A 20,179-nucleotide genomic window follows, 5' to 3' on the forward strand; every position below is an offset into this window, starting at 1 on the left:
GATTTAACTCTTCAGATAATCACAGAACTGATACAGGAACAGAGTTAGTAAGGTGGTGGAGTAGAGCATGGCAGACAAAGTGCAAACCCTAGCGGCAGGAAGTCCTTGTTTGTAACACCACTCTGAATCACCCTGAATAATTTACATAATCTTTCTAAGCCTCAGTTTCTTCCTCTGTACATGGGAATGGATGATATCTACTTTCTAGGGTTTTATAGAGACTAAAGGAAATAATAACTGTAATGCATTTAGCATCGTATCTACTGTATATAAAGCCTCCAATACATATTAACCATTATGTATACATACCTATAGATATATGTATATGTATATACATACCTATAGATGTATGTACATGTACATATATAGACACATACACAGATGTTTGTATCTATGTACCTATATACATATATAGGTACATATATGTGTATATGCCTATACAAATATATATACATATGTATATATGTATATGTGTGTAAATGTACACATATACATATTATTTATACACATATACATATATGTGTATAATATATGTATTTTAATAATATTTATATTCAAAATATTCAATAATGTTTTCGATATTTATGTAAATACACATATATACATATACATACATACATACATATATGTATATGTACATATACATATACATACATACATATATACATACATATATACATATATACATATATGTATATGTACATACATAGATATATATGTGTATACATGTTCCTGTGCATGAAAACTCCAGAAAATTTTAAAAGTACACGCAATAAATTGTTAGTAAGTTCTAAGAAATAGTGGATCCTAAATAATCCACCTAATAGAACATGTCATTAAAAATTATATTTTCAAAGAATAAATGGTGAAATAGTAATGATATAATGTCAAGTAAAAATAAGGACATAAAACTATAGTTTCTATGAAAAAAAATGAATGCACAGAAAAGAAACTGGAAATACTGGAAGAAAATTCCTCAAAATGTACGCAGTGGTGCTTTCTGTTTGGGGGCATTACAGATGGTATTGCACATGGTCTGATATCTACCATCATGGTCCCTCTCCTATACTCCTGTTCATTAATATCCTTTTAAATATACAGATATTGGAGCTGCTAACTAAGCATACTATTCCACATGTGTTCTAATACAATGATGATCACTGTCATTTGAATGCTTTTTATACAACCAAGGATGCACATATTTATTGAGCATTTACTCTGTGCCAAGCACTGAGTACACAAAGACATTGATGCTGCCTTAAGGATCATACAGTGTAGAAAAGAAAATAGAAAAGGTAAATAAGAGAAAAAGTTTGCTGAATAGTCTGAGAGTATACAAGGTACTACAGAGACACAAATGAGGGCAGTCCATTTTCTTCTTAGGTTTGGGGTACTTTAGCTGAATCTTAAAATATGGATAAGAATTGCTTTGATTTCACACCTAAGTGTCATGCATGTGAGACATTCTTGTGGAATTGTTCAGTAATCAGTGGAACACATGAGTGTAGAAATCAAGAAAGAGTTCCAAGATGAAATGAGGATTCGAGAGCCTCCAACACACAGGTGGACAGTTTAAGCCAGAATGGATGAAGTTGGTAAAAGTAACCGTGAAAAAGCAAACAGGAATATGATCTAGAATCAGAAAAAGGACAAGGCCCTCAAAAACACCATTAGTTAAGGGATATACATAGCAAGAGAACCCACAAATGAAGGCTGAGAAGAAATGGTCAGAGACATAAAATAAGAACCAAAACAGAGCTGGTGAGGAAGCACTGGATTGAGAATTTTTAAACAAGGGAGCAGACTGATAGTACTAGAAGATGCCTAGTTAAGTGAGATATGAAACTAATTCATTAAATTTAGCAGTCAGGTCCTTTTGGATACATTTACCAGAGCAAACGTGTGTGTCTATGTGAGTGTGCACATGGATGTATGTACACACTCATACATAGGATGGGAAGATAGGGGCTGAAGGCATTAAATGGGATGAGAAGGTAGGAGGCGAGGGCGCACACTCATACAGGGATGGAAAGGTAGGGGGTGAGGGCATTAAATATTAAAATGATGAGGCTAAAGGGCATAAACAGACAATTCACAAAGAAGGAAATACAAATGGAAAATAAATACGTATTTTAAAATTGACACCTCTAGCTCATAAATGCAAACTAAAACTAGACATCAATTTTATTTTAAATGATAACACTTCATGCTGGCCAGGGTACAGTGAGACAGCACACATTGCTGACAGAAGTATGACTTAATTTCACATTTTTCCTAGTATCTACCTCGTATAACTAAACCCGTCTTTCTCTGTGGCCCCACTGTATACTATTTACGACATTTAATTGTACTTATATTCTTCGTATATAGCTTTTTTTCTATTTGGCTTATAAGTTTTGACTACTCTCTATTCTCATTAGTTTCTAGCATCTATCACAGTGTCTGACTCACAGTAATTACTTAAGTAAGTACTTAAGAGGTGTTTGTTAAATGAATTCATAAAGTCCAGAGTTCCTGTTTCGATATATGTTATTCTAGCTAAAATGCAAAATTCATCCCGAGTTCATGTTATAATTGAAAGAAGTTAAGCCAGAAAAAATGATTTCCTGTATTAAATTCTGATAGCGTCTGCGAAATCAGTGACAAAGGTAGGGACATATCTTATCATTTCATGCATATCCACAAGTATTTATGCTGTCCTGATCCACCTTCCATTTTGTTATTTTATTTCTCCCAAGGTAAGTATTTTCTTTTGTTCAAGTCTCCATTCATCACTTCATAATTCTTTGAATATAAACTTTAAAAGCTATGCAAAGCTGCCTAGTCAATCAAGACAGTCATACCCCCTGCTGTTCAGCTGGGCATATGACTAAACCTATGCCTAAGTTTATTGAAATCAATGAAAATGGAAAATGTATAAATTCACTTGGTATTTGAGGTGGGAAAGTAAAACATGAGTAGGCTTTAAAATATATTTTATGTGCTTCATATTACTAAGCTGTAATTTTAATGAATCATCAGAAATTATTGCGTCTGTATATATCATTCAGGGAATCTCAGGAAAAGTAGTCATCACTGAGCCCTCAGGAATATGGATGTAACATTTTGATACCTCTTCTATGAAAGCCAAAGTCCCCCACCATCAGCATTACCTAGTGTTATTCTTCTAGGATTTATCAACACCACCTGGAGTGTGAGCCAAGTCAGCTCCTTCAAAAAACTTGGCAATTTTCTTTAACCATGCCAAAACTGAACTACTATTCCTTTGCTTGCTTGTGAAGATATTGAAATAATGACAGTTTCTCTAACTATACATTACTATCCCTTTGTGCTAAATCAGTGTTACTCAACCAGGGACAATTTTGCCCCTAGGGGACTTAGACAATGTCTAGAGACAATTTTGGTTGTCACAATTGGGGGTGGGGAGGGGTTTTGCTACTGGCATCTAGTTGATAAAGGCCAGGGATGCTGCTAAACATCTCACAATGCACAGGAAAGAACCCACAACAAACGTTATCCTATCCAAAATGTCAGTAGTGCCAAGATTGAAAAACCTGTGCTAAATCATAGACTAAATGCAGCTTTCAGGGAATCATATCCATCTTTTGAGGTCCAACTAAGGCTATGATCTTTTTCATGAGGTTTTTCTCAGATCAACCAATGATGGCATCTTTACAAGTTGGACTTTTTATGTATAATTTAGATTTGATGGTAACTCATCTTAGAGATGTATTGAAGAATCAAATGTTCATATTCACATTCACTGCTGACACTTCTGTCTTCCCTTCTTGTAATTTGTGTTCTGTGATAAAACTATTAGATAACTTTATATTCAGAAACTAACTATATATATTACTTTCTCTTTCTAATTTTTTTTAACTTCTCCAGAATCTTATCTACTATAACACTGGTTTCATAGAAAATAAGTTTTGAAGTGGGAAAGAATAACAAACTATTCTATTATTTTTCCAGCTAAAATGTTTGGGCAATATTTCTAGTAATTCACATAGCCAATCTCCATTGTTTGGCCATTCTACTAAGAATAAAAACAAACAAAAAGGCTATGATTTTTGGCCTCTGATCAATTATGTAATTCTCCTTTTATTTAAAGTTTAAAGATTCAGACTGTTACTTTTAATGCCAGGAATTCACATGCCATTAAGCCAGTAGTGGTGGGAATGAAAGGCATGAAAAAAAAAATTTAAGCTCCGAATTAAACTCAATAGTTGAATAGAGTTCATTAGCAACACTCTTATGAAACAAGTGGTTTTCTTGAATAAGAAAAGTCTTTTAATAAGTCACTGTCATATTGTTTGATTGTGTTTCAGATTCTTGAGAGTCCTTCAATGTATTGGTTGTACACAAACATAGAGTCTACAAGTACATATGGAAGTTTGTCAAGAAATGAATTGTTATACAAAATGATTTGAAGGCTAATGAGAGCTATTTCCATATGACCTACCCAATTAAAAAAAAAAAAAAAAAAAAGTCCAGCTAGGCAGGTTTACTTGGTTGTACATTTCCGAAAAAGAAAGGGCCATTATGGAAAATTCTGAATTCTGCCTAAGATTGAAGCGTGTGATGAGGTGGTGGAAAAGTCACTGGCAGAGGTCAACTAGAAGATGTTAGTTCCCATGCCAAACTGAAACCTGCCTTCCTGTAACTTCCACACTGCTCTCATCTGAAGCAACACAAACCAAGTCCAATCTGTCTTCCACAGAAAATCCCTTCACATACTGAAGACAGCTGCCCTATTCTCCCTCAGTCTTCCCTTTGAACTCATTTTAAGATACATGAAATATCTAGCCTAACCAAAGACGAGAAAACAATATAATTCTGACACTTGAGTATAACTGAAGAGTGAGCAGTCTATCTTTGGAGATTTACATACAATTTGACTTAAACTACAATCCCCAAAAGTTGGAGCATGCCCCCAGTTGTCTTCAGGGATTCTTGGATGAGAAGAGTTGAGACCTCACTTTTCTCCTGGTTCCCCCAAGCTCAGAGCCTGTGTTTTCAGAGAATATTTCATCTTATTTGATTCTCACTTTCTGCAGATGTTCTCTTTTTTCTTCTGTCTTTAGTACTAACTCAAATATTAAACACAATCCCTGTTCTAGATTTTCCCAAAACCAATCACACAAGGCATTTGTGTTTGTATCAAATTTACTGTAGTTTGGGGGCAAGAGAGGAAACTTACATTGTAGGAATGAAAATGACTTAAAATTATATAGTAGGCATCATTGTAAAATTATATAGCAGGCAACCCTGTTCTTAGAAGTGCTTTAGCAATCCTGTTTGATCTTTTGCACTTTTTAAAACTCTCCCATAGATTCCACTCATTCTCTTAGCTCCAGCATCAACATGGAATTCTTAGCCATGAACTCCAGCCTATCTCACCTAAGTATTCTTCTTCCTCCAACGTCTCTCCAAATCCTAATCAATATTGAAGGGCACATTTCAATCCTACTTTGAATTATACCTCCTAATCATTCCACCTTGCCTTTCGTTCTTCCTCCTCTAAACTGTATCCCATGCACTTTGGCACTTGATAGTTTCACCTTCCTGGGTCCAGGTCTTCTAGCTCCAGAAAGTTTAAGCTCTTTTAAGCACTCTAGGTTCTTGCTAACTGCTTTACTGCATATGAATTAAAAGCTGAACAAGACTGAGTCCAACTTCCAGTTTCAGGTCTGGCATGTGAAAAACCTGAAGTCATCACTCTGTCCTAACAAGTAAAAACCTGAACAAACTGAAAACAGATGATTTTCCTAAACCTGAATTTTCTCCTTTTAAAAATATCTCTTCAGGGTCTTATTTACCATGATATTGCTTTCCTGAGTAATAATTAGATTCCTAAGTAGTAAAGAATTATTACCCCATCACCAACTAAAAAGTAAAGATTCAAGTCTTTAAGAAGAAAAAATTCTTTCATAAAAGCACATGTGAGGCCGGGTGCAGTAGCTCACACCTGTAATCCCAGCACTTTGGGAGGCTGAGGTGGGTGGATCACCTGAGGTCAGGAGTTCAAGACCAGCCTGGCCAACATAGTGAAACACCATCTCTACTAAAAATATAAAAACTAGCTGGGTGTGGTGGTGGGCGCCTGTAATCCCAGCTATTTGGGAGGCTGAGGCAGGAGAATTGCTTGAACCCAGGAGATGGGAGTTGCAGTGAGCCGACACGTTTCCACTGCACTCCAGCCTCAGTGACAGAGTGAGACTCCATCTCAAACAAACAAACAAACAAAAACAAAAAAAAAGCACATGTGAAATCTCTACTCTAATTTGGACTAAATCTTAAGCTTTCTATTTGTACTTCCCCCTCCTCATCTCCTCAGTAGCTCCTTCAAACATATTTTTTTCCAGAATATTTGTGACAAAATACCAGAAAATATAGTCTAAGAATCTTACTCAATTCTGTCTTGTGCATTGGTCTCTGATAGTTTCCTAGTTCCACATGGAAGAAGGTGTTTTTCAAAATCTATACTTTAAAAATTCAGTATTTGAATATTCACATGTCCCTTAACAATGAAGATGTGCTCTGGGAAATGCGTCATTAGGCAATTTTGTCACTGTGCCAACATCAAACGGTGGATTTACCACAAACCTAGATGTATATACTGTGTGGGTACTAGCCTACTACACACCTATGCTATATGGTATAGCCTACTGCCTCTAGGCAACAAACCTGTACAGCATATTACCCTACTGAATACTGTAGGCAACTGTAACACAATAGAAAGTAGGTGTGTATCTAAACATATCTAAATATAGAAAAGGTAATGTGTTACACTAAGATGTTATGGTGGCTACAATGCCACTGTGTGATAGGAGTTTTCACCTCCATTATAATCTTAGGGGACTATTGTTATATTTGCAATCCGTTGTTGACTGAACCATCATTATGCAGTGTATGACAATATAATACAAATTATTTATAGTACACTTATGTGTAGAGTATATTTAAACTGGTCTACCTGCATTATCTCATTTAATTCTTAACAATCCTATGAATGCAAACTATGATTACCCCCATGTAGTTGAGGAAACTAAGGCATAGAAATGTTAACTTGCCCAAAATATCATGGTGAGTGAAGCATAAAAAGTCTAACAACAGTGTTCAAATGCTATGTATTGTTCCATTCACAAAAAACAGGAAAGAGAGTCTCTCACTCTCTGGGTGTGTTTGTGTGTGTGTTCCTTTTAAAACACAATTTTTAAAAGTCATAATTGCAAATTATTTTTCTAATGCAAATCACACATGTCCTTTTGATAAGGATATTCAATCACAGAAAATATTTAAAAGTATTTTTCTCTCTAATATTTCATATTGTATTTTAATCAGTTGAGCAATGTGTGTAAAAGGAAAAAAATGACTGCATTTACATATTATTATGTGGTTTCCTTTGGAATCAGTTCTTTTGACTTAAGGTCAAACCAGACAGCCGGCCAGTATGTGATTATGCTGCCCTCACGTGACAGAAGTTGTGAACTGCAAGTAGAGTGGGATCCTAGCAAAGCACCAAGCCCGAAAACTCAGAGGAGCCGAGACTAGCTACTCCCCCAACTGTTCACTGACCATTTTCAAAGCAACTTTTACCTGTGACCTCAAAACATCAATGTGATTTTCACATGTCCTTAGCTTACTTCTATCCAATGAGTACAGGTATTTACAATACTGTGTATTTACAGGTCTTACATGCATTTACAATTTAGTAGTAGGCAATATCAGAAATGCTCTATTTCCTCTGGAACTTAATATGCTAATAGAGAATGGTGGCACATAATAATATTTAAAAATAACCAAAAAAGTCTTGAAATTTCTCCAGGGGCATATATAATTTACCTATTTGGACATACAACCTGACAAGTGCTACCATTTTTAAATCCTTCTAGAAACATGGCATTTAAGACTAAATTTAAAGACCTCTATTAATAATTATGAATGTGGCTGGGCGCGGTGGCTCACGCCTGTAATCCAGCACTTTGGAAGGCCGAGGCAGGCAGATCACCTGAGGTCGGGAGTTTGAGACCAGCCTGACCAACATGGAGAAACCCCGTCTCTACTAAAAACACAAAATTAGCCAGGCATGGTGGCGCAAGCCTGATATCCCAGCTACTTGGGAGGCTGAGGCAGGAGAATCGCTTGAACCCGGGAGGTGAAGGTTGAGGTGAGCCGAGATCGCGCCATTGCACTCCAGCCTGGGCAACAAGAGTGAAACTCCGTATCAAAAAAAAAAAAAAAAAAAGATAAATAAAATAAAAATAAAAATAATTATGAATGTGAATACAGCCTGTTTTGGTAAGATAAAATGTGCCATACAACAAAAATCAAGGTGAATCTCTAGTATGGTCCTTCTCTCCTTGATAAACAGTTCTTTGGCTCGCAAAAGAAATGGGAATGGCTAAAATTCTCCTTTGACCATAAATTTTTATGATAGTTTCATTGACTATGGAGTTAAAAACTTAAAACAGAGCATCAAAATTCCATCCTAGATGATGTAGGAAATTGCCTAGAATATGTGATCCGAAGCCGCCAAAAGACCTCTCAGTGGCTCCAAATGATCTTTCAAACTGGCTTGCCCTAGAGCCTAGGATTCCTGCCATTAATACATTTTTTCCTACTTACAGTATGATGTCTCTGGTAGTTTGATTTTGAAATATCAAAATACAGCATTATCTGGAGAGATAAGACACTATAAATCACAAATTCCTTAGCACAGATTAATTAATCAGGATACTTAATGTCAAAAGGAAAGCAGTAAATAAGACCTTGAGGTCAAGCTACAGGTAGTAATTTATGGACAGGAGGATAGAGGTGTGGTCCAAAGGATACAGCACTGCTGAGAAGAGTTCCCAGCCTGGGCAAGAAAAGATCATTTAGCAAGAAAAGCCAAGCATGGACAGGGAAAGTGGAAAGAAGCTGAAGATAAACTTGGGCTGCTGGAGAACTGCATGTAAGACTGGCTCTTTAACTGAAACTAAAATATAAAAAGTATCCAATAAAGAGGAAAAATTGTACAGACTTTATAGATTAAATAAAGCAAATATCAGAATGACCAAGTTTGTTTTCAAAGGACTTTAACATTTATGACTTTACCACAAAAACTCTCACTTTTTTAAATAAAAAATTCTGCACATAGAAATATCAAATAGTATTAAAATACTAATGCGTCTGCTAAATATTAAATAGAGTGTTCTATCTCTTTGTGGCCAGGATGAGGAAAGGGCCATATTCTGTTTCTAACGATCTTACTAGCTGTATATCTTGAAATGTTTAGAATACACTAAATAAATGTAAAAGCAAGAAACATAACCAAAATAATGTGCTCCCAGATAAGGAAGAGATTTTTACAACTCTCAAAAATCTAAGCCCAACCTTCCCAAACTGTAAAAAGGAACATGAGAAAGTTAACCAAGTAAGTGATCATACAAATTTTTTTCCTTATCTCTGAGAAAGCAATTGTTAGTTGGTTCTTTTCTGGTGAACTCTTTTTCAGGTTTCATGCTTATTTGCAATGTAATAGCTCTTCTTTCCACAGGAGACATCTTTCAGTATCTACACTCAATCTCCTGTGGAATCACTTGTTTCTGTCAGTGATTGTGAACATATAAAACAAACATTCTGAGATCCCTCTGAATACCTCCTAAGTAGGTAGAATTTAAAAATTTAAGTAAATTTTTCTCTTTTTGTAACCAGGAAAGACCTCAAGGAACAGCAGGAATACAAATGTAGACATGGAGGGAAATGGTATTCGATTCCTTAAACGGCTCTGGCATCTGAACCAGGGTAAAGAAAGCAGCCACAGCTGGTGGAGCTGCTCCTTCCAGTAAAGGCCAGTGCAGACCCCTAAACTGGGTTCTCTTTTAGTCTTTGACCTTTTTTTCCACTCAGAAGACAACATACTTTAGGTGAAGAATCAATTTTTAGTTTTCAATCCCTAAGGATGATATTCAAAATATTTTCTTAAAAAAAAAAGGGGAACACGGTGCTCTGTCTAATCAGAACAGATTCAGGATGTAAGCAACAGTATTTACTTACCATATTGTTTCCTCTACCTCTAGCTCCATTTCAGTGTCATTTTTCATTCTTCTTACTTTTCTATTTTAGTAAAATTTAAATACCATAACTTAAAGTAATCCCAATATTTTTTAAATAAAGCCAAAATATGTGTTGTTTATAATTATGGCAAAGAACATAATTTAGTTTAAGCTTCACATAGTCATGTAGCTACATAGAATATTTTTAAAAAGAAAATCAAACAAGAATCTTACAAGCTTGACACCATCAACATGGTGAGTTAACATACAAATTTCCTGAGGTGCTGATCACATTTGAATAGCACATTTAATATATTGAAAGATATTAAGAATTTTAAGGTGGAAAACAAGAAAATATATAGTCCATATGTAAGGAGGAATACTGTATCTCAGATGTAGCAATATTACTAGAAAAATAGCTATATACAAGTAATAGGAATAAAAACCCATGTGGAATCAAATTAATGTCCACATCTTGGTCCCAACTTTTATTGGCTCTGGGATCTTGAGCAAGTTACTCAACCTCTCTTAATCTGTTTCTTCATCAATTAAATGATAATAATAATGCTCCCTCCAATCAGTTTATTGTGACAATCACAATGAAATCATGTCAGTGAAAGTATTTTGTAAATTATTAAAAGTAATCCAAATATTACCTAATTAAGCATTAAAATAACAATAATATTATTAAGCTAAATCCTAAGACAGTTTCAGATTCTCTCTAAGAAAAGTTTTCTTCATGAACTATTCTTTAAGGTACTAGATATGTGATAAGAATGTAAAAGCTTGACAAATGGTTTAGGGACTAACACTGGATTAAAAAGGCAGGTAGGCTCAACAATCTCTCATCACCATGACTGCAGCTTTGCACTTCATCCTTGAAAATTAATGTTATTTATAGATAAAGCTGCTCTGTTAAATCTCACAAGAGGATTACAAGACTACCAATCAAGACAAAGCCCCAGCAGGTGGGGTTTATGTGAGCTGATAAAACAGGTTCTGGCAAAGCACTTGCAAAAGTGAATTCCAGAACCACTGACCCTCCCATACCATATTCTTTATTTAAAAAAAAAGAACAAAAAATAAGAGCTGATATTAAATAGATCGATTTAGGTTAGAACAAAAAATAAAAGCCTGGTATTAAAAGATAGATTCCACCTAAAATGCTTTGTAGGTTATACAGAGAATATATGTGTTCTATATATCTAGATTTTGCAAATTGCTAATACTAAGAATTCAAAAGGCAACCTGAGGTTTTCAAGGGTATCTCAATGTAAATTATATTTGTCAATTATAATAATATTCTTTTACATACAATATTAGATTCTTCATTTACGCTTCAGGCCCAAATTTCCATTTGTATTTAGGGCATCTCTCCCTGGGCTACCCAAATGTACTTCATATCATTATGTTCAGAATCATCTTTGTTCCCGAACCTCCCTCATGAGGGTTTGATCTCAGTGAATAGTATCACTCAGTGATGCTCAATGACTAATATCATCGTCTTTGACTCCTTCCTCACCCCCCTCCCACCACTGTCATTAATTCATCCCTTTGGCTTCTATCTCTGAAGTGTCTTTTGTATTCTTTCATTCCTCTGTTCCATTGCTTTTGACACTACCCTTGTCCAGGGATTCATCATATTTCAACTAAACTATCTGTACAATGTCTTAACTGTTTTCACTGACTCTTTCACCTTTCCAAATGTACTTTCCACATTCCTGACAGATAAATCTTCTAAACAATAAGGCAGTAAGATTAAAACTCTTTAGCAAGGTAGTTAACAAACTAGGGTATATCTTTTAGTCTTATTTCTAAATTGATGTCTCCACAAATTCTATTCCCTAGTTCCACCACACACCATAATAGTCACCCTTCCCTGAATACTGTACTTCATAGTTCTGGGCTTTTAGTTGTATCATTCCCTGCATCTAGAAAATCCTCACTCCCTTCTCTAAACACTAGCATGCATTTATTTTTAAAAATCCAGTTCAGGTACTATTTTCTCCACCTCTTTTCATTCAAGCTGCACCCCAAACTGAAAATTTATCACTGCTTCCTATACTCTTACAAAGCTCTGTTTATATCCCTAAAAGAGGACTCTTTTCACACATGTATATTGTTTTCTTACTAAATTGTAAGTCCAAACACTGTAAGCATGTCATTTTTAGCTTGGTATCCCCTATGATTTTTGGGTATGTGTGTGTATGTGTGTGTGTGTGTTTTATCCATAAGTAGATCATTGCATGTTCACTAAAAATAACGACTACCCTTAAATGAGTGCTTATTAAATATCAGACTCTATCTCCAACTTTTACACTATGTTAATTGAGTCATTTAATCCCCAAAATAAATCTATGAAGTAGCTACATTTTACACGTAAAGTAGCAAATGCCCTACGAAGTTAAGCAACTTACCCAAGGTCAACACTAGTCTGGTGTCAGGACAGGAATCAAGGTCTTTCATAATTCATACCTTCTGCCCTCAACCAATTCATTATGTAGCCTTAAACGTCTATCTCTGCATAGTCAAATACAAAAAAACTATAGTGGATGAAAAGGCTATATATGAACACTGACTAAAAACACAGAGAAGCTTTACTCTAGAGCATTGGTGCCTAAAGGTATTATGGCTAGAATTCATAAATGTAAACTCTGTTTAAAGAATACTATTTCCTACCTCATAAGACTATTTTGGAGAATAAGTGAAATGCAATATGTAAAATGCCTAGCACAGTACCTGGAACACAGTAGGAGCTGAAATATTAGGTTGGTGCAAAAGTAATTGCAGTTTTTGCCATTAAAAGTAACATGTTCATATTATTTTCTCAGTTGTGAATAGTATAGAAATTATACCCAGACTTATTTCCTATATCACAAAATCCCAGGGAAAGGAGATGTGCTTTCAATGCATAGTGACCTGAGTGTCAGACAAAAGGAAGTGTTGTTTTAAATTTACACGTAAATTTAATAAATTTACGCGTAAATTTAATAAATTTACGCGTAAATTTAATAAATTTATAAAACATTTCAGCATATTTGATAGAAAATATGAATGGATTAATAATTGTTTGGACGAAGTTATGAATGATGGCCTTTTAGATCAAGAGATCTTAGCTTTTAAGGCCGATGGCAGGAAAAAACATCATATCCCACAATACACTCCTCTCCTTCTCTGCTGGAAATAGAGCACTGGACTATGTGAGACCTGGACCATGAAATTGATCCAATAGCAATAATCATTCCCTGAGCAATGTGCTAGACACTGGGCAATGCAGTTCATATGTTTCAACACATTTACTTCTCACAAATCACCTATTAGGGTGGCGCTGTTGTTGTTATTATTATTATTTCTCAGATGAGGAAACCAGGGTGTGGGGGTTAGGTAATTTGCTCCAAATTGTACTGCTGTGAGTAGCATAGCCAGGATTCAAGTACACATCTGTCTGACTCTGGAGTCTGACCTCTTTACCACTCAGGCTGTTTTTGCTCAGTCTGTAATCTACTGTTGTTTTGGAATTTTCTTTTACAAAGGGACATTTTTTGTGTGATTCATTACATTATAAATACTAGCTTCTTTTAAAAAATTTCATTCAAGCAAAACACTCATTGTCTAGGCAATGCAACTTCTTTTAATTTAACTAAAACAGCAGACATAAACAAATTACAATTTATGTAGTCTGAATTTCACTACCATAAAACCAGAAGGCACAGTGTACATTTATCAATCCACAGTCTTTTCCTAGAATTGTCTGAAAACCAACAATAACATCATTAGGGGGTAGACTAACTTCATACCATATGACTGTATGGTGATGTGTTCTGCGTATGTTATTACCTTGTTTTTTAATAAAGGTCATACGGGTAACACATTAAATAAGATATTTTAAAACTTCAGCTTTTCCCAAGTCAGCCACATCGTCCAGTCTTTACATCTACATATTTGCACTGGTCAAATATGAATTTGACCTGGGTCATTTCCTGGGTAATTCTCTTTGTCTAATTTGACACCACTGTCTCCTATATAGTCGGGTCCTTACATAAAAAAAAAAAAATTTCCCTGTAAATAATTGTTCACTTGACAATTTCATCCTCTATAGGATAATTTAAGTTTTAAATATTTATGGTGGATCTGTGCAATGAAATAAAAATGTGTACAATGAAAGGAAGTACTTAGGCTTTACCATAACTAGCTGTGACATCCCTTTCCTCCACCACATAAAGAAGCAGAAATATGAACACAGAATTCAGAGGTTTAATTTAACATGATGGTGGTTTGGGGGCCCCAGCATCTCTGATGATAGTAATTATAGGCTTCTCTTGCCAAATTTAGTATTTTTGAAGTTGAGTCAAAGTTTTTATTTAAACCTAAATTTCAACTATTCATAAAGTTATTTGTATTTAGTCAGACATCTCAAATGCTGTTTCTCAGTGATTATCTTGAAACTCCAGAGATACCCATTAAAAAATGCTTTTCTCCTTACATGCTTTGAACTGTTAGGTTTTTGTGTCACTACTCTTTCATCTTTTTTAGCTTTGTATTTCTGATTTTTTGGCCAGTCCTAGCATAATTAAAGTCTAAAGCTATTCTAAAAGAGAATTAAGATCCTCAGCAAATCACTCTACAAGGTATTTTTACATATTCTGTCCTAAAATATTTTATTTGGATGAAATACTTAACATTTAAATTGAAAAGTTGCAAAATGACAAACCTGTTCAGAAGAGTATATATGGAAGAGAAAAAAATAGGATATGTTGAACTCTAAGTGTATAAGTAGGAGTTCCCCACTAATTTTTTTAACCAGCTGAAGAAATACAAACTTAACCAACCATCAAAATCTGTGTGTGTCAATTTACACTACGTCCTCACTTAACACCATTGATAGGTTTTTGGAAACTGGGACTTAAAGCAAAACAATGTATAACAAAACTGATTTTACCATAGGCTAATTGATATAAACATGAGTTATATGGCATATTTCTGGTCACAAAAACATCGCCAACCTCTAAACAAAGACCAAAATACTTCCCATATTAAATATTTAAATAAGTGTGAGGTATATATGCATTTAAGAAGATTAATAAAAACAAGATAATTATTGACCTAATTATTCCATTTCAGGGTGGCTGCTGGCTGGAGCCTATCCCAGCAGTTCAGGGCACAAGGCGGGGACCATCCCTGGACAGGACACTATCCCATGGTAGGGCACACTTACACACACACACTCAGACTGGGACCTTGTAGACACGTTAATTCACTTAACTTGCACATCTTTGTGATGTGGAAGGAAACAGGAGTAATTGGAGAAAACCCACGCAGATGGAGAACATGCAAGCTCCACACAGACAGTGGCCCTGGCTGGGCATTGTTACTTTTTTATCTCATCAATATTGTTACGAAATGACATTGAATGGAATGAAGTTATTTGAGGTCCTGCTATATTTTCTTGTTGTTAGAATCAAGCCTTTAGTTTAATTTAAACCATCATTTTGGTGAGTCAGGAAGGTATAGCGATGTATTTCCTCCCACCGACTGTGTGGCCCTTGTAAAGTTATTCTTGCACAGTTCTCCAATGTGCAATTATTGCACATTTCGAAACAGACTGACTCTGTCTTGAAATGAAATCCAGTGCCATCAATTCATAAAAGCTGCTCAAACTATGTTTAATAATAGAAACAGGAGATAATACCTTTCCAAAACACATTAGTGGTAGGCTGAACAATGACTGTCAGAGAGATTCAGATCCTAATCCCTGTAGCCTGTGAATATTGCTTTATTGGGCAAAAAGAGACTTTGCTGATTTAATTAAATTAAGAATTTTGAGATGGAGAGATTCTCCTGGACAATCTGGGTAGCCCTAAATGTAATTTTAAGTGTGAAGAAAGAGAGAGCCCTAACTAGAGAAAGGAAGAAGGCCATCTTATCACTGACGTAGAGATTGGAGTGATGTGACCAAGAGACGAGGAATGCCAGCAGCGTCTAGAAACCAGAAGAGGCCAGGAACACATTTTCCCCTGGAAACTCCAGAAGGAACTAGCCCTCTGACAACATAGACTTTAGTCCAGTAAGACTCATTTTGGAATTCATGCCCCCAGATGTGTAAGAGAATAAATTTCTATTGTTAAGACAATAGAAATTAAAAGCCAGTACATTTGGGGTAATTTATTACAGCACCAATAGAAAACTAAGATAACATTTTACACATATAGCTGCATTTTATAAATAGGAGAACTGTTGCCAAATATGTTAAGGTCAATTTACTAATCTTTCAAAACCGGCATTCTCAAAGTTCAGTAATGAAATGAGAGAACTTCTGGTTTCCAGTCCAGTATGTATGGAGCTTAAAAGTTGCTCCGGTGTCCTAACAAGTTTTTAAAAACTCAACAAACTGAAAACATCAATTCTTCTTTAATCTGCCATAGAAATGAGGTCATGGGCACTTACCATTTGTAAATTTGTTTACATGGATTAACTCATTTACATGGATTAATACAACTGTTAATTGTGAGACACAGGATTTAGGGACATTTTACAGACACAGAAATGTTAAGCACTTTGCCTAAACCCTGTCCTTCAGTGCACTCTGAGAAGGCACCACAGTGCTTTACTTCCTCGAACAGGTAAACCCTTTCCATGTAAGCTGGCTATTTTTTGAGGTACCAGTTTGAAGTATCATTTCAAATAATTATCATTATTTAGACTTACAAAAGATAAAATAATACCCAATCATCAATTCCAAGTTCCCCATTATAGTGAGATTTAATTGATATTACATTCTTTAAAATGTATTGATTTATCAAATACAAATAAAGAACCTTCTACGTACAAGACACTACTGCAGTAGAGTTGGCCATTGAGGAGCTAACAATCCACCAAAGAAATGCCATGAGTAAGTATAACAAAGAGATGGTCAGATAAATCATTTCCAAGCAAATGCTTTCTTAATTCACTGAGGTTAGATATTTTTAAACATCAAATGTATTTGTTTTCCTAAGTTTGGTCACTCTTGGCTGGGGTCAAAAATAAACGTCTATTTCCTTATTTAACGTTTTCTTTACCAACTGCTCACCACCAGGTGGTTGTTTCAATTAACCAACTGCTACATAATGTAGCTTAAAAGAAGGGCCAGGCCTGGTGGCTCAGGCCTGTAATCCAAGCACTTTAGGAGGTAGAGGCAAGAGGATCGCTTGAGCCCAGTGGTTTGAGAGCAGCCTGGGCAACGTGGTAAAACCTCGTCTCTACAAAAAATACAAAAATTAACCAGGCATGGGGGCATGCACCTGCAGTCCAGGCTACTTGGGAGGCTGAGGTGGGAAGATCACCTGAACTCTGGGAGGTCAAGGCTACAGTGAGCTGAGATTGTATCACTGCACTCCAGCCTGGGCTACAGGGATTGTAAAGGAGAAAAACCACTGAACAATTTAATCCAAGGACTATTAATGGTTTTACTATTATAAGTTGAATGAATGAATAACTATGGTAAAACTGACTGAATTATAGACTCAGCATCTGCTCAGTTCCAGAGAGTTGAGCCACAAAATACTTTCAACTTCATGAGTAATATTTTTACTAATACATAGAATTCACTTTTTCTGGGTGAAGCATTTCATGTAATACAATATCTGTAATAGCACTGACTAGCCCTTTTCTGACAAAAGTTTTCTCAGCAGCAATTTGAAGTTTAAGAAACTGTAAACCCTGGTAAGCCAACAATGTATTGCAATGGTAGTAAGAAATAAATATTCACTTAATTCAATAAAGTAATTCTTCAATGTTATTTTTATATTAGCCAAAGATTTAAGACAGAATAAGCATGAACAAATAACTAAAAGAAATATAATCCAACCCAATAAAATAAATAGTATACTTTCTATTTATTTTTCAATACCTGCCAAGTTTTATAAATGTTCAGGTCCTATACTAATAAAAAATTTTAATAATAGGTTCCAAACTATAGACTCAAAATGCAAAGCAAAAATTCAGATAAATAACCCCAAAGAGAAATAATACAAATACGTTCATTATAAAGGTATGTATTTCTAAGATTCAAAGGCAAGATATATAGATGTCTGAGCATGCTAAACTGTAGTCTCCTATAAAAGAAATGAGTCCTGAACATCCCAGAGTTAAAGAAAAGGATGAGGTTTTTAAAGTAGGCACTAAAATTATTTGAATTAAGACACAAGAAAAGATACATAGAAATGAGGGAAGCAGAGGAAGCAAAAATAAAAATACTGATAATAAAATTATTAGCTGCTCACTATACGCTAGTTATTATATTAAGTAATTTACATTTATTAGATTCTCACATCCATGAAATAAAGTCAATATTCTTATCATTTTATAGATTAGAAATCCGAGGCCCAGAGAAGGATATCACTACAACAATGAGCAAACGAACTGGGACTTGAGCGTGCGCATTTCTTACTCTAAAAATAATGTTCTTAACCACTGCCATGTGCTAACCTACTTAGCAAGCAAAAATAAACAGGAAAAAATGACTCTTTTAATTTTGTGTGGTTTTCTACTTTGAAATAATTTCAAGCACACCTAGAGGTAAGAATACTACAAAAGAGAGAATTATTAAACAAATGTGATAAAATGTTAACAGTTGAAGGATCTGAGAGAAGAATATTATGGAGTTCCATGTATTATTCTTGTAACTTTTAGGTATGTTAAAAATTATTTCAAATTTAAAAGTCACAAAAAATTTAAATGTGTATTTTGACACATTTTTTTCCTTAGGATCATAGAGAGTAAATTTGTAGATGTGGTGCCCCATTATCTCTAAATACTTCAGTGTGTATTTCCTAAGAGTAAGAACATTCACTAATTGTCTTAATAATGTCCTTAAAACCCAAGAACTATTGTAATCCAGAATCCTGTAATCCAGGATCATATATTGCATTTAGCTGCCATGTCTCTTTAATCTCCTTAATCTGAAATAGTTATTTTTCTGTCTTTCACAACCTTCCCCATAGAAGGCCAGTTACTTTGTAGAATGCCCCTCAATTTTGTTTTTGCCTGATATTTCCTCACGATTAAATTCAGACTACATATTTTTGGTAAGAATATCACAGAAGCTGTGCTGTGTCTTTTTCAGAATCAGAATGCACATGATGTCAGTTCACTCATTGTTGATGATTTTTAACTGATCATGTCATTAGATGGCTTCTATCAGGTTTTTCCACTGTAAATTTGATTTTTTTCCCTTTGTAATTTATACATAATTTGTGGGGAAATAACTTGAGGCTATATAAATATCCTGCTCCTCATCAAACTGCCACACAATAGGTTTAGCATCCATTAATAATTCTTACCTGAATGAAATATTACCATGATGGTTACCTAATAGTCATCTTTTAACTCTTTATTCCTTCTACATCTTGGTTGGCATTTTACTATAAAGATGGGATTTTCCTTTTCCCCCATTTATTTATATCAGTATATACTCATAAGTCCTTACATTATTCTATAGATTAAATCCATTATTATTGTAATTTTGATGCTCAAGTTTTTCCAGATTTGACCAGTGGAGCCCTTTCAAGCTGGTTCCTGTATCCTTCTGATACATTTCCATGATTTTTTTAGCATGCTTTAATTTTTGGCATAAGATTGTATCTCAGGCTCATTTTGTACTTTTCTGTTCCAGCCCTAGCTAGTTTCTTTCCCAACATGCCTTGATTTATTTTAGTGAAGACATTGTTTAGAAATCAAGATTTGGGTACTAAGTATACTCACTACCACTGGAGTATCATTGTTTTGGGCCCTCTTAGTGCACAGAGCTGGGAAATGTACACACATACATAGGTAGATGACAGGGATAGATAGATGGGTGGATAGATAGGTTCAATAGATGACAGATAGATAGACAGATAGATGATAGATAAACAGAGAGATAGTCAGATAGCTGATAGACAGGTAGATAGAACAAGCTGTGAATTCATACCGATATCTTCAATCCCAATCCAACATCACAGGATTCACTCTAATCTTTTCCCAATCCATGGCTGTCTTCCTGTCAACAATGAGGAATCAGACTTCTTTTACACTCAATTTATTTGTTGCCCAATCCTTAAAAACACGTAAAGCAGTAACATATTACTAACTTACAACATCAAAAACAACAGTGCTACTTT

General features: G+C 35.0%; 1 long non-coding RNA gene across 1 annotated transcript in view; it reads right to left on the bottom strand.

Moving 5' to 3' along the window:
- The window catches only part of LOC103890431 (uncharacterized), a 165,250-nt gene that overhangs the window by 138,566 nt on the left and 6,505 nt on the right, over positions 1-20,179 (bottom strand). Inside the window, exon 3 of the long non-coding RNA XR_008511022.1 lies at positions 19,990-20,114. This is a non-coding gene — a long non-coding RNA (uncharacterized LOC103890431). The remainder of the gene's footprint in view (positions 1-19,989; positions 20,115-20,179) is intronic.

This window comes from Pongo abelii, chromosome 1, assembly GCF_028885655.2.
Source record: "Pongo abelii isolate AG06213 chromosome 1, NHGRI_mPonAbe1-v2.0_pri, whole genome shotgun sequence".
Taxonomy (NCBI): Eukaryota; Metazoa; Chordata; class Mammalia; order Primates; family Hominidae; genus Pongo; species Pongo abelii.